Source organism: Lutra lutra, chromosome 3 (genome assembly GCF_902655055.1).
Source record: "Lutra lutra chromosome 3, mLutLut1.2, whole genome shotgun sequence".
NCBI classification, from domain to species: domain Eukaryota; kingdom Metazoa; phylum Chordata; class Mammalia; order Carnivora; family Mustelidae; genus Lutra; species Lutra lutra.
The window spans coordinates 4,668,095-4,679,752 of NC_062280.1; positions in this window are offsets into that span (position 1 = coordinate 4,668,095).

Below are 11,658 nucleotides of genomic sequence, written 5' to 3' on the forward strand. Positions count from 1 at the left end.
ATTTAACAAAATTTAGTTGGCCAGTGATGTGTTAACTATTAGAACAAAGGACGAATCGAGTGTTGATTTTGAGAAGCATAATTTTCTAACAAGATGACACAGTATCGTGATACAATGTCCTTTCACATTTGACTTCTGCGGGCGAATCACAAAAAGGGTCATTATTGCAGAAATATTTGAGGGCTTCATCAGTTTCCCAAGAGCCTCTCTTCAGCTCTGACAGTCACATCATTCCCTTTGAAGCACTTACTGTGCCATCGTCTGCGCGGAGCTTTTTCTTCTTTGAATGCTAACCATTCCAGCTGCAGATCCTCGTTTGTCAGAGGTGATGTCGTCCATGACTCAAGGGTTTCTTTAACATTACCTTCATCAACTTCATGATTTCTTACATATTTTGAAAGATTTTCAATTTCACATCAAAATCACTTGGCCCTGATTTTGCATGGATTTGCATGGATTTCACATTGCCGTGTCAGGTGCTGCGTCGTCAGTGAGATGAGGGGAGACACTGCAGGCATGCAGTGGTGGTGAGAAGGAGAGAAGCTCGTTGTCAGACAGGAAGAAAGGTTTGCATGTGGCCTTATTTATGTTTTAAAGGTAATTTTGAATAACTCAAGTAACAGAACTGTTGTCTATTGCTGTGTAACAAACCAGCCCGAAACTCCGTGACTGAAAACAACAACAGTCGAGCTGTGTTGACGTGTGATTCCGTGATTGGCTCAGCAGGGTTCCGTTTGGAGGGCTCGCCTCTGCTAGGCAGGCGCGTTCACCTACAACGGATTCCAGACCAGTCTCAGGCACACGTCTGGCTTCTTAGCTGGATTGAGGACACCGCTGGGATTTCTCTCTCCTCCATCTTTAGTCTCCAGGAACTGCCCTCTGATCTTTCTAGTACCGGAAACCAAAGTTCTTCACATGGTGTCTCAGGATTCCGAGGGCTTGGGAGCAAAAGCTTCAGGAGCCCTGAAGACAAGACTGTGGCGCTCTCCCCGGTCACTTCCATCACAAGCAGCTTGCAGACTAAGCTCGGATTTGAGGAGGCAACATAGAGTCTCCCTCTCCACGAGAGGAGCAGCAAAGTCCCACAAGAGAGGGTAGCATCCTGCGAGAGATCTGGAAACAATCTACCTCAACACGAACACATTCTTCTTTCAAAACACTATTACAAATAAAGCTGAAGGCCCATTTCATCACCATTTCCATCCCATTCCCATTCACCTCTTATCAGAAGTAATCATTTTTATGGATTTGGAGTATATCCTTTGGAAATTATATTTGTATGTGATCCTAAGTGAATAGTTTTATGTTATGATGTAATCTGCGTTCCTGCACAACTTTATAATCAACAGAGACTCTGGGGGGCTGTATAATGGGGACCTGTCCTGTACAAAACAGCATGGAACCAGGTAATAGACTGGGATGCAACCTCTAAGGGCATTAAGAGTTTGTACAGATGAAAGCAAAGGCAATAAAAGAAAGCACTGTTGATGGGTTAGAATTTGGGGGTAACCCTGAGTAACCACACTCACCATTTAGTTGATCTAAAATTAAGTCCTATTTCTGTCTGGGAGGAATTAGTGAAATTTGGCAATCAGCTCCTAGAAGAAAGTTTTAAAAAATTGATTCACTTATTACATACTAGTGTGTTCCTTAGAAACTGGGTAGTAGAGTTTAGACTTGAGACAATGGCAGACAGGAGTTTCCTAGAAGTTTTCGAACATGTGAAAGTGACATGTTTATAAAGAACTGGTGTGGCAATGAATTAGGCAAGTAGGCAAATATTGTGTGTGGACGTCCCAGTGTGGTGCTGGAATGGGGACCATGAGAGCTTTAGTCCCAGCAGGGTGTGGCTGGGGATCTGAATCTTCCAGCTGGCCACCAGCTGCCTGCTGTTACCTCCGCTCCCTGAGGCATGCAAGCATAGAGGTCATTCCAGGAAAATTCTACTTTATTACTGGCTAGGGCATTGGTCTCAATCTCTGTTTCCCATTTTGGATCATTAGTAACGTTTGGTTAATCCTTTAGCACAATTTCTATGCCAGAGGCAGCTCAATGTCCTTCTTGGTTGGCCTTTTTCATCTCAACCTATATGGGAATCCTGAATTCTTGGTCTTAGTCCTGTGGCAGTGACTAGAGTCTTTGAATGATGATCCTGGAGAAAAGAAAGCCCTTCTCTTCGGTGGTTAAAGGATCAGAAAAGCGACACTGGCTGCTCTATACAGCTTCTCCTTTGAGCCCCACAGTGGATTCAAAAGCCTTTCAAAGTCTGAGCTGCCTCTTGAGCAGGAGGTCCTGTGATACTATTAACCCCACGGAAAGAAAGAACAGGGTGACATTTTCCCCCCCAAAGAAGAGGAGAGAAAGAAGACAAAAGAAAAGGAAGAAAAGGAAGAAAAGGAAGATGTCTTCCAGGAGGAAGAGGCATCTTACCACCTTTTATTCTTCTTACTGAAAACTCTTTTTACCACATGGCATATACTTGTGAGGTCTCCTCTATGTGGCTAGCTCTTGGCTAAGAAGCAACTCTCCATTGATCTTTTTTATATCAATGAAAGTCTTTTGAGCAGATATGCTGACAGTCCTTTGTTCTGGACTATCTTTTCAAGAGTGTAGAGCGAGCAGCCTTGGAAAGCAGAGAGGGGGCAGAGGCTGGAGAGGCAGCTGAGGCTAGGATATTGGATGTCCACCATAACAAAGCTGATGTTTCCATCTTGGGAGACGCTTGGGAGCATGGTTTGCAGTCTTTGGTAACAGATTGCAATTCCCTAAATTTGGGGTCCTTCCCATGTGATGCCAATCCACGGAATGTGCGCACCCACCCCTCCATACCTCTGTGTCACCCCCACGTGACGTGAGGAGGAGAGGGATAGGGAACTGATGGGAACATGAAACTTATTTGCCTGCTGTGCCATGAGTGATAAAGTTTTTGTCTCTGAGCCAGGAGTCATGTAACTTCTGCCATGAAACTGGCAGGTTAACTCTTCTGTTTGTGGAGGTGAATGATCATTTGACCATATCTGGCTTCCTTCTGCACTGGCTCCTGCCATGGGTCCAGATGAAACAAAGGTAGAGTTTGCAGAAGGCCTGAATGTCTTGACTTTTATCCTTTTTATCCTTTGCTGAGGCAATGGGGAGGAATTAAGTGTTCACTTTCACTAGAAGTATTAATGACAAAAAACATATGATTATAACTCTCGTATCTCCTAACCATATACAGCCTATCAGGGATGCCAGTGTGCAACATGGTGACATAGAAGGAGAGCCTGTATACATGTGTGATGCCACGTAGTAAATGTCTAACATTGACAGAAAAGGTAGATTCTGCTTCACTCCCGAGTTGCCATTTAGGGGATGCCACAGGTTTTGGAAATCCTAGAGGGCCTTGCTTTTGCAAGGACTCCTCACCCCTCAGACTCCCATCTCCCAAGGTGACTTTTCTGTACGATCTGTGCCTGTCCAGATGTGGACACAGAACTTACAGAGCCCTCATGAGCGTAGTGAGTGTTAATGAAACGTCAGGGTTACAGTCTGGAAGGTTTCTGACCGCTTGCTGGTTCTTCTCTTCCCAGTTTTCTGTCTTCCTGTTTTCTCCTTACCTCCACTTTCTGTTCATGAAAGGAAATTTTACTCAAATACTGGCTCTTGGGTTTTATTCTCTACCTCGAAAAGGTATGTTATTATTAGTATCATAAAAAATAGTTTCCTATTTTCCTAAGAAGAATTCTGGTGCCAGTTAAGAGTAACTAAACTTTTTCCGTCTTGTTTTGTTGTCAAGATCCGGGGTGGGGAGATGACTTAGAACGTTCTATTCCTCTTTCATTTAATTGACGAGCATGACTGAGTCACAAGTAGGTACAAGGAAGACGACAGTCGACCAGAGACGAAGTCCCTGTTTGTGTGGCGCTTGTGCTCTGAGGGTGGGAGTGGAGACCGATGATAACTAAAAATACAGTGTAATGTCAGGCCGTGATAAGCACTGTGAGGAAAAATAAAGCAGAATGAGGGGCCCGAGAGTGACACAGTCTTTATCTTCCGGTCATCAAGGCAGTTTTCCCTACAGGGTCGTTTAAGCAGAGCTATGTTGCAGGAATCCCGGTAAGAGGAGAGGGACTTCTGTAGTAATAAGCTATTTTTTTTTCTTTAAAACATTTTATTAATTTATTTGACGGAGACACAGGAAGACAGGGAACACAAACAGGGGGAGTGGGAGAGGGAGAAGCAGGCTTCTCGCAGAGCAGGGAGCCCGATGTGGGGCTCAATCCCACGACCCTGGGATCATGACCTGAGCCAAAGGCAGACACTTAACTGACTGGGCCACCCATAATATGCTGTTTTAAACACAGCCACAGCGTTTTAGGTGGTCATGTGCACACCCAACTGTAGGGGACACTTCCCAGGCTCGCTCTCAGCTCGGTGTCACAGGTTAGCAAGCTCTGTTCCGTGGATGTAAGCAGGAGTGATATGGGCCATTTCCAAATGCTTCAAAGGACTGGATGTGCGCTCTACGGGTCCCTGCCCTTCTTCCGCCTCTACTTCCCCACCCCAGTCCCACCCATCCTCCAGCTGTAGGATGCAGTGGAAAAAATGGAAATCAGCGTATTGAGAGTATGGTGGTTCTTCCTGCTCTTTCCTGCTCTCTCATAGCTGACTCTCTCCCTCCTTCGGTCTCTCCATCCCTGCCAGGCGAGTACCTCAAGAACACAATAGTCAAGAGCGTGGACTCATCGGAATCCAGACTTCTCAGGCTCAGATTCCACCAAGGTTGTGTGACTTTGGCCAAATTGTGTTTCCTTCCTAGGTCTCAGGTTTTTATCATAAAATGCGGATCCTAATAATTCTTATCTTAATTGTTGTAGGTGGTTATAAGGATTAAATAAGTTTATATTCGTGAGACGTTTGGACCGGTGCCTCTAGCAGGGTAGGCAACACATGTGTTAAATACGTATGTTGAGTGAATAGAAACTCTTAATGTAAAAGTCCAGTTTAGCTTCGTGGCTTGGAAAGGTGATTTAATTTTTTTTTTCAAAAACATGTTTGTGTTTTGTGTTACAAATGCCATATTCAAAATTAAAACTTGTTCTGCTGTCCCTTTCTGACTTGCTCATTCACGGAGCTCTTTGTGGTGTACCCAGAGGAAATATGTGGGGGTGCCCCGGCCTTCCTTACAGAAAGATAAACCAGCTACCGCAAGCGAGTGGCTGTGTGCTCGGGGTAGACGTAGACTCTTAGAGAGTGCACACACCAAATACATACCAAGGTTTTTATCACGGAGAAGTTCAGAGTTTGGGGAAAAGCAAGATTTACTCACAAGAAGCAATTAGAAGACAACACAAGGCAAATACCCAACGGAGACATGAAGTGGCCCCTTTTCAGTCTCAGGAAACCCCTTCACCTCCCAATAACCTTAGCGTTTGCTTTTCTCATTACAGAGCCCGAAAGCAAACAGGAACCGAGGCCAAGAGATTTAAATGAGAAGAGTGACTTAGTAATAACGCTCGCAGTACAGAGCTTCTCCTGTGTGTTGTCTCCAGGCACCGGACGACCTTGAAAAACAATACATGAAGGAAGTGGGCAAGGATTCCACTGGGTTCCTGACCTGACCCATGCTTGGGGAGGCGCGCGCTGGGGACAGAACTGTGAGACTAGATTTATTTAGCGCTCCCTTCCTTCCCCAACAGACAGACCATCTCCAGCTGCCTCCTCCATTCTCCTCTCCCTTCCTGGGCCTCCTGCTGTTGTTAACAGAACCTTAAATCCTGCCTCTGAAGGGAATTCTAGAGATTCCCTGCTCACCGGTTTCAGAGTTTAATAGGGCTTATTTTTAGTTCACTGAGGTCTATTTTGTGAATTTGTTCCTTGACATATGATGATGAAAAAACGTTAAGAAGCCATACAATTTGATTCTGTGTTTCAACAAGCAAACAGACACCAAGGACAACAACAAAACCTTCTTACCCTGTCTTAAAAGGAAGTTATATTAAATTGAAAGTTGTAAAGAAGGAAATTCCAAGACAATTCTGGTAACCAAGTCTGGTATTTGTCAGGAAATTCTTCTTCATAGATGATTTAAATCCTTGTTGTAGAAATATAAAACAATTTCCTCCGATTCTGTTCTGTTTTTTTGAGTTAATGAACAGCCGCGTAATGGATTTCTATAAATTACCTACTAGTCCCATTTATGTAGTTTCTGCACATTGATGTTACAGTTCAGAACCTTGATAAAATTGAGGCTGTATCTATGTACAACCCAGGGTGAAAATGCTTTTTTCAAAAATGTTTAGGCAACGCGGCATGTCTTCATAGTAAAATATTTCCGTAGGCAAATGGCGGTGGTAAGAAGTACTTGCCTGCTGGTTTAACACTTAGAAAGTACTTGAACTACCTTGAATTATCTCCGAAGGCTAAAAATGTGTGATTCCAAATTCCTATCCCCTTGGGCTCACATGTGTTGGCTTCAAAGAGCTGCTGTCTTAGCCGAAGCTACGGCTCTCTTCCAGTTGAAAACATAAGTAGTGAACAAGCCCCAAATCCAGGTAACAGGGAAAGGTGACAAGAGTACAGGGAGGCAGTGTCCAGCTGGCTGTCCTCACGAGCTTTAGTAAAACACATTTGGAGCATCTCTAAAAAATGTTAGGCCGCTGCATAGACACAGTCACACAATCAGGCCTGATTGATGGCGAACATGATGGAACGTATTATAATGCAAAAGGGACTTGGTGTCTTCAGGCCTTACTTTCCTCATTTGTAAAACTTGTCTACTTGATTTCTAAAGTCTTCTCTAGCGATAACATTTTACAATTTAATGAACACTTCAATACATTTTCGCAGGGTAATTTTGCCAGCATTGTCTCCCGCAGTCTCAGCTTCAAGAGCAATAGAGGCAAACAAACAAGTTCATGGGTCTGGGACATTCACGGTGAGGGGACTGGGTAGTCTGCCCCACAGCCCTGCGCCCTCCAGTGGATGGACATTGTTGTCCCTTCCTCCTCCTGGGGTGGGAAGGGGCCTGGGTCGGGCCTGGGGTCTCACTCTGTGGCTTGAAGCCCAGGTCCTGGTTCCGCCACCCCCAGGCCTTGGCCCTCAGGGTGAGGTGCATTTGGGATCGAGAAGCTCCCTCCCTGACCATGAGGGCGAGCTGCATGGGTCATGGGTCCCAACCTCTGACCTCTCCCAGCCCTCCCAGCTGCTTTGCCTTCCCAGTTTATAACTTAAGTACAGCATGCAATGCATTTTGAACAGAGGGAGGGGAGGGCCATGGCTGTCCCTCATAGCCCAAGAGACCATAGGCCCTCCTCTCCTTCTGCTCCTTTCATTTAATAAAACCCGGCCAAAGAAAGCAGCAACAACAAAGAAAGAAGAAAAATAAAATATGAATAGAAATCAGAAACAAAACAAACCACCCAGAATCCTCTGGTCACTGGATCCCACCTCTGCTCACAGCCAACGTCACTTGACCAGTCCTAGCATTTGGGTGGTCTGAGTCAAAAGACCTGATCTTGATTTTGGGCTCCGACACTCAGTAAATGACACTGACACTCAACCTTGAGGGACAGGGTTTCCTTTTGTGGAACACGTAGGGTTTGACGGGAGGGTCTAACTCAATTCAGTAGACGTTTACTAACGGTTTCCTACATTTAAGACCTTTCCGTGAGTCATGAGGGCGGACTTGGGAGGAGGACAAAGATGAGGTCCCCGCGAGCCCTTCTTGTGGGGAAGCGCTCCGCGGCCTCGGAGGAAGACAGGGTTAGGCATCATAATAGAAAAAGGGATCACAAAGCTTTAGGCCCACAGAGGAGGCACAGTGGGCTCTTGGGTTTTCAAGTGTTATGAAAGCTGATGTTCTCCTGTGGCTGAGGACAGTGGACGGTGTATTTGGTCTGCATTTCAGACCCTGTAACTAGTGCTTAGGGTTCACTGCAGCAGCAGTGCTTAGGGTTCACTGCAGCAGCAACTCTGAACCGCGACCTACTGTGGCGATTAGGCAAGTCCGTCGCTCTCTGCTAATGGCACTCCTCTGCAGGGTGTAAGAGAAATGAAAACGTGGGAAGATGGAGTTTTTCCAGTTCAGGGATTGACCTTTAAAAGAATCAGGGCAGAGAGAGGTAATGAAGCCAGTAGAGGAAACTGGTGTAAATCTCCCTGACTAGGGAGTTAGTTAGATTGAACTAATTTAGTTTACATGGAAGGAAACCCAATCTAAATTAGAGAAAATATAATCTGAATTATAGGATTAAAAAAAAAGAAATGCCATTATATTATTGTCAAGTACATGTAGTAAGTTGAACAAATTGCCAGAAAAGCATTTCTAAGTTGAAGTGCGATTAGATTCTTCTTTTTAATGTACCGTAAGTTCTGATCCATCAGGACTCTGCATATAATTTATGTGTTAACATGTTTAAAAACAAAATGACCAATGAAGTTCTTTAAATTTTGTTCGTGCTGCTCGTTTGTTTGATGACCTCTCCCCTTGTTTTATGTAAACAAGTTCAGAGGTCAACCCGAGTCCAGTATAATTTTTTGGTTTTTGAAACTTTACGAATTAGTAGGGTCCGAGCAAATGTTGTCCCACTTTGATTTCTGTTTACTAGAAACTGCCATTTTATTACAATCAGATCTGAAACTGTTATCTCTAAAAAGTTGTTGCTAAAAGAGTTATCACAGAGGGAGGCCAGCTGGCTGCTTCAGGCTGTCGTATACCATGGCATAGCGAAGGGCGTGACTGACGAGCTTCTGGAAGCTCTTCTTGGGCACGAAAACATTGACAGACACTGGGAAGAGGGAAGGAAAACAAAGTAGTACGGAGAGCTCCTGACAGCGTCTGCTCACGCCTGGCGATTGGTCAGCACAGGAGGAGGTCGAATCCAGCCAAGGGCTAAGGAGAAGCTGAGATGCAAAGTTTGAAAGCGTCCGGGAGGGGACGCCGTGTGGGTGTGGATGAAGGTCAGCGGGAGCAAAGGGCAGTGGGGCGGTTTTGTCTCAGATCATCCGAACCCTGGCAAACACCGGGACACAGCCCACCCGGGCAGCGGGGGAGCTGTCCCGCAGTATGGGATGGTAGGACCTGTCGTGAGCTGAACTTGCACTCTGCCCGCCGGGGTCATGTGGTCTAAACTATCCAGTTCTCCACTTCCTACGTCCAGGAACTTTATCCACTCACTCTTAGATGACAAGTTAGATGACGGACTCGGTGACGGTGATTTACAAGCCACATGTCTTAATGACTAAAGAGAGAGCTCGGGGCAGAGCAGACCACAGCGGTCGTCTCCTTGACCCCGGCCCACCATCGTGGAGGTCGCGCCTCTTCAGGATGAAATTCCACAACATGGTAGCTCAGGGAGCCGGACACATAGCAAAGGAAGATAGGAATCCTGAGCAAATATTTTATGGAGGTGAGAGCAACATCTGTACTGCCTTTTCACATTTTGAGCATTTTTCTGTCTGTCCTCCAAGGACTGATCATGAGGTGTTTTCAGAAATCAGTAGTAAACTGGAGATAAAAGAGGAAGTATGATTGATTTACCAAAACCCAAATATATTTAACTTAAAAGAAGGTACTTTCTTCTGTGATTATGCCCTCATTGTTTTTAAGGTCAAAAATTTTGATTTTAGGGGCATCTGGGTTTCTCAGTTGGTTAAGCATCTGACTGTTGATTTCGGCTCAGGTCATGATCTCAGGGCTGTGAGGTCAAGCCCTGGGTTGGGCTCTGCATTGGGCGTGGAGCCTGCTTAAGGTTCTCTTTCTCCCTCTCCCTCTGCCCCTCCTCCCCATCCCTCTCTAAAAAATAAACTAAAATAAAAATTTAAACAATTGATTTTAGGGAATTACAATGCTATCTTTATATATATATGTTTATAAATATATATGTATATATATATTTAATTTGGCAAAATGAAAATATTGCCAACCTTTTGACGGTTCCCTATTTTTCCTCTTTTGGAGGGTGATTTATGGCCCGTGAAATCCCAAAGTCTGAGAATGACTGGTTTGGAAAACCGAAATAAGACCTGTGTACCTGTGGTGTTTTAAACTTTTGATCATGATGCATAGAAACACATTATTACATGCAACTCACACATACATAAATACGTATATGTAAATAGAAATAGAAGTTTCACAAAACAATAATTAACTTTACCTCATGCAATACACTCTGGTCTATTCTATCTTGATTAAAGTGTCAGTTGATTTTCAACAGTTCAATTTTACGGCCCACGATCTGAAAAACACTGCTGTAGACTCAGGGCCCTGTCGTCCAGGATGGAGCCACATCAACACTGGCAGCTGTTTCCTTTTTAGACCTTCTTTTCTAGATTCCGCTCAGACCACGTCTCTCCGGTTGCGTGCTTGTTGCTCACAAAAGGCTATAATACAATTGATTAAATAAGAACGTTCTTCTTAGTTATATCCTCATCCTGAGGATTCTCTTGCCGCCGTGCTGAGATCGAGAAGTGTCTCTATTTCTCTCAGATTTAGAGGTCACGTTGGTCTTTTTGTCACAACACAAAAAGTCTCCTGGTCTTCTTCGCCCCATATTACAAAATAGTCTCACTGTAGGTCACGCCGCAGACTATAAATTCACGTCTGTTCCAGCGGATGCTGGCCACCTCAGTGGCATGGCCCGACGTCTTTGTGCTGCTCAGATTCAAGCTGGGGCTTCCTGACTCCGGCCCTCAAACACAGACCAAAGAACGGAAGAGAGTCCAGAGGGAAGGAAAAAAGGCAACTCACGCTAGTTAAAGAAACGGGCGAGGAAGAGTAAGCTACGATGTCCAGCCACGGTGAGTTTGGCTACGCACGGCTGCGGGGTCTGTCTTGTCATCGTACCTTCGTGTCGGCTCCTCAGCGGGGTCTGGTGCTTCGGAGTGTGGCTATGACACCAGACTGGCTGGGATCCCACCCAGCCTCTGCCTTTACCATCAGAGGGAGGTACGGTTGATGTCCCACTTTAGGCGGAGGGGACTGAGCCCCAGAGAGGTTAGGTGACCTTGGACAAATTTCTCAGCCCTCTGAGATTCAGCTACTAAATGAGAAACACTAAGAATATCTACTCCACAGGGTTGCTATGATGATTATATGAGTTTATATATGGGATGTGCTCGGCCTGGCATGTGGTCAGCACTTTGTACATTTTAGTCGTCATTGCAGTGATCGTGCAGCAGCTGGTGATTTACAGGCTGGGTTTTGGGGTCGGTCATCTGGATTCAAGTCCCAGCCTCTCCCCTACTGGTTATAGAATATTGAGAAAAGTTCCTAATCTTCCGAGGCCTCAATTTCTTCATTAAAAAATTGTGATGATATTAATAATAACAATTACTTAAATAAATTGTATAATATTATTCAACGTTTCACGGATTTAATGACATCCCATCCCTATTACATAGAACATATATAAATACAAGCCAGCTAGCCAGAATTCGCATTTATTCATTTAATATACTCTCTTGAATATATTAATTCAGATTCTGACTTAATCATCAGAGGTCTCAGATAAAACAATTTAATAGCTCTTTATCTTTCTACTATAAGGGAACAACATTCTCTCCCCAAAGAATCAAACAAACATGAAACTTTAAATAAAGTTGAATTCACTCATAAACTATCCTTTTGATTTCCATTATGTGCTAAGTACTGTGTTCTATAAGGCAAATTTCTGCCTG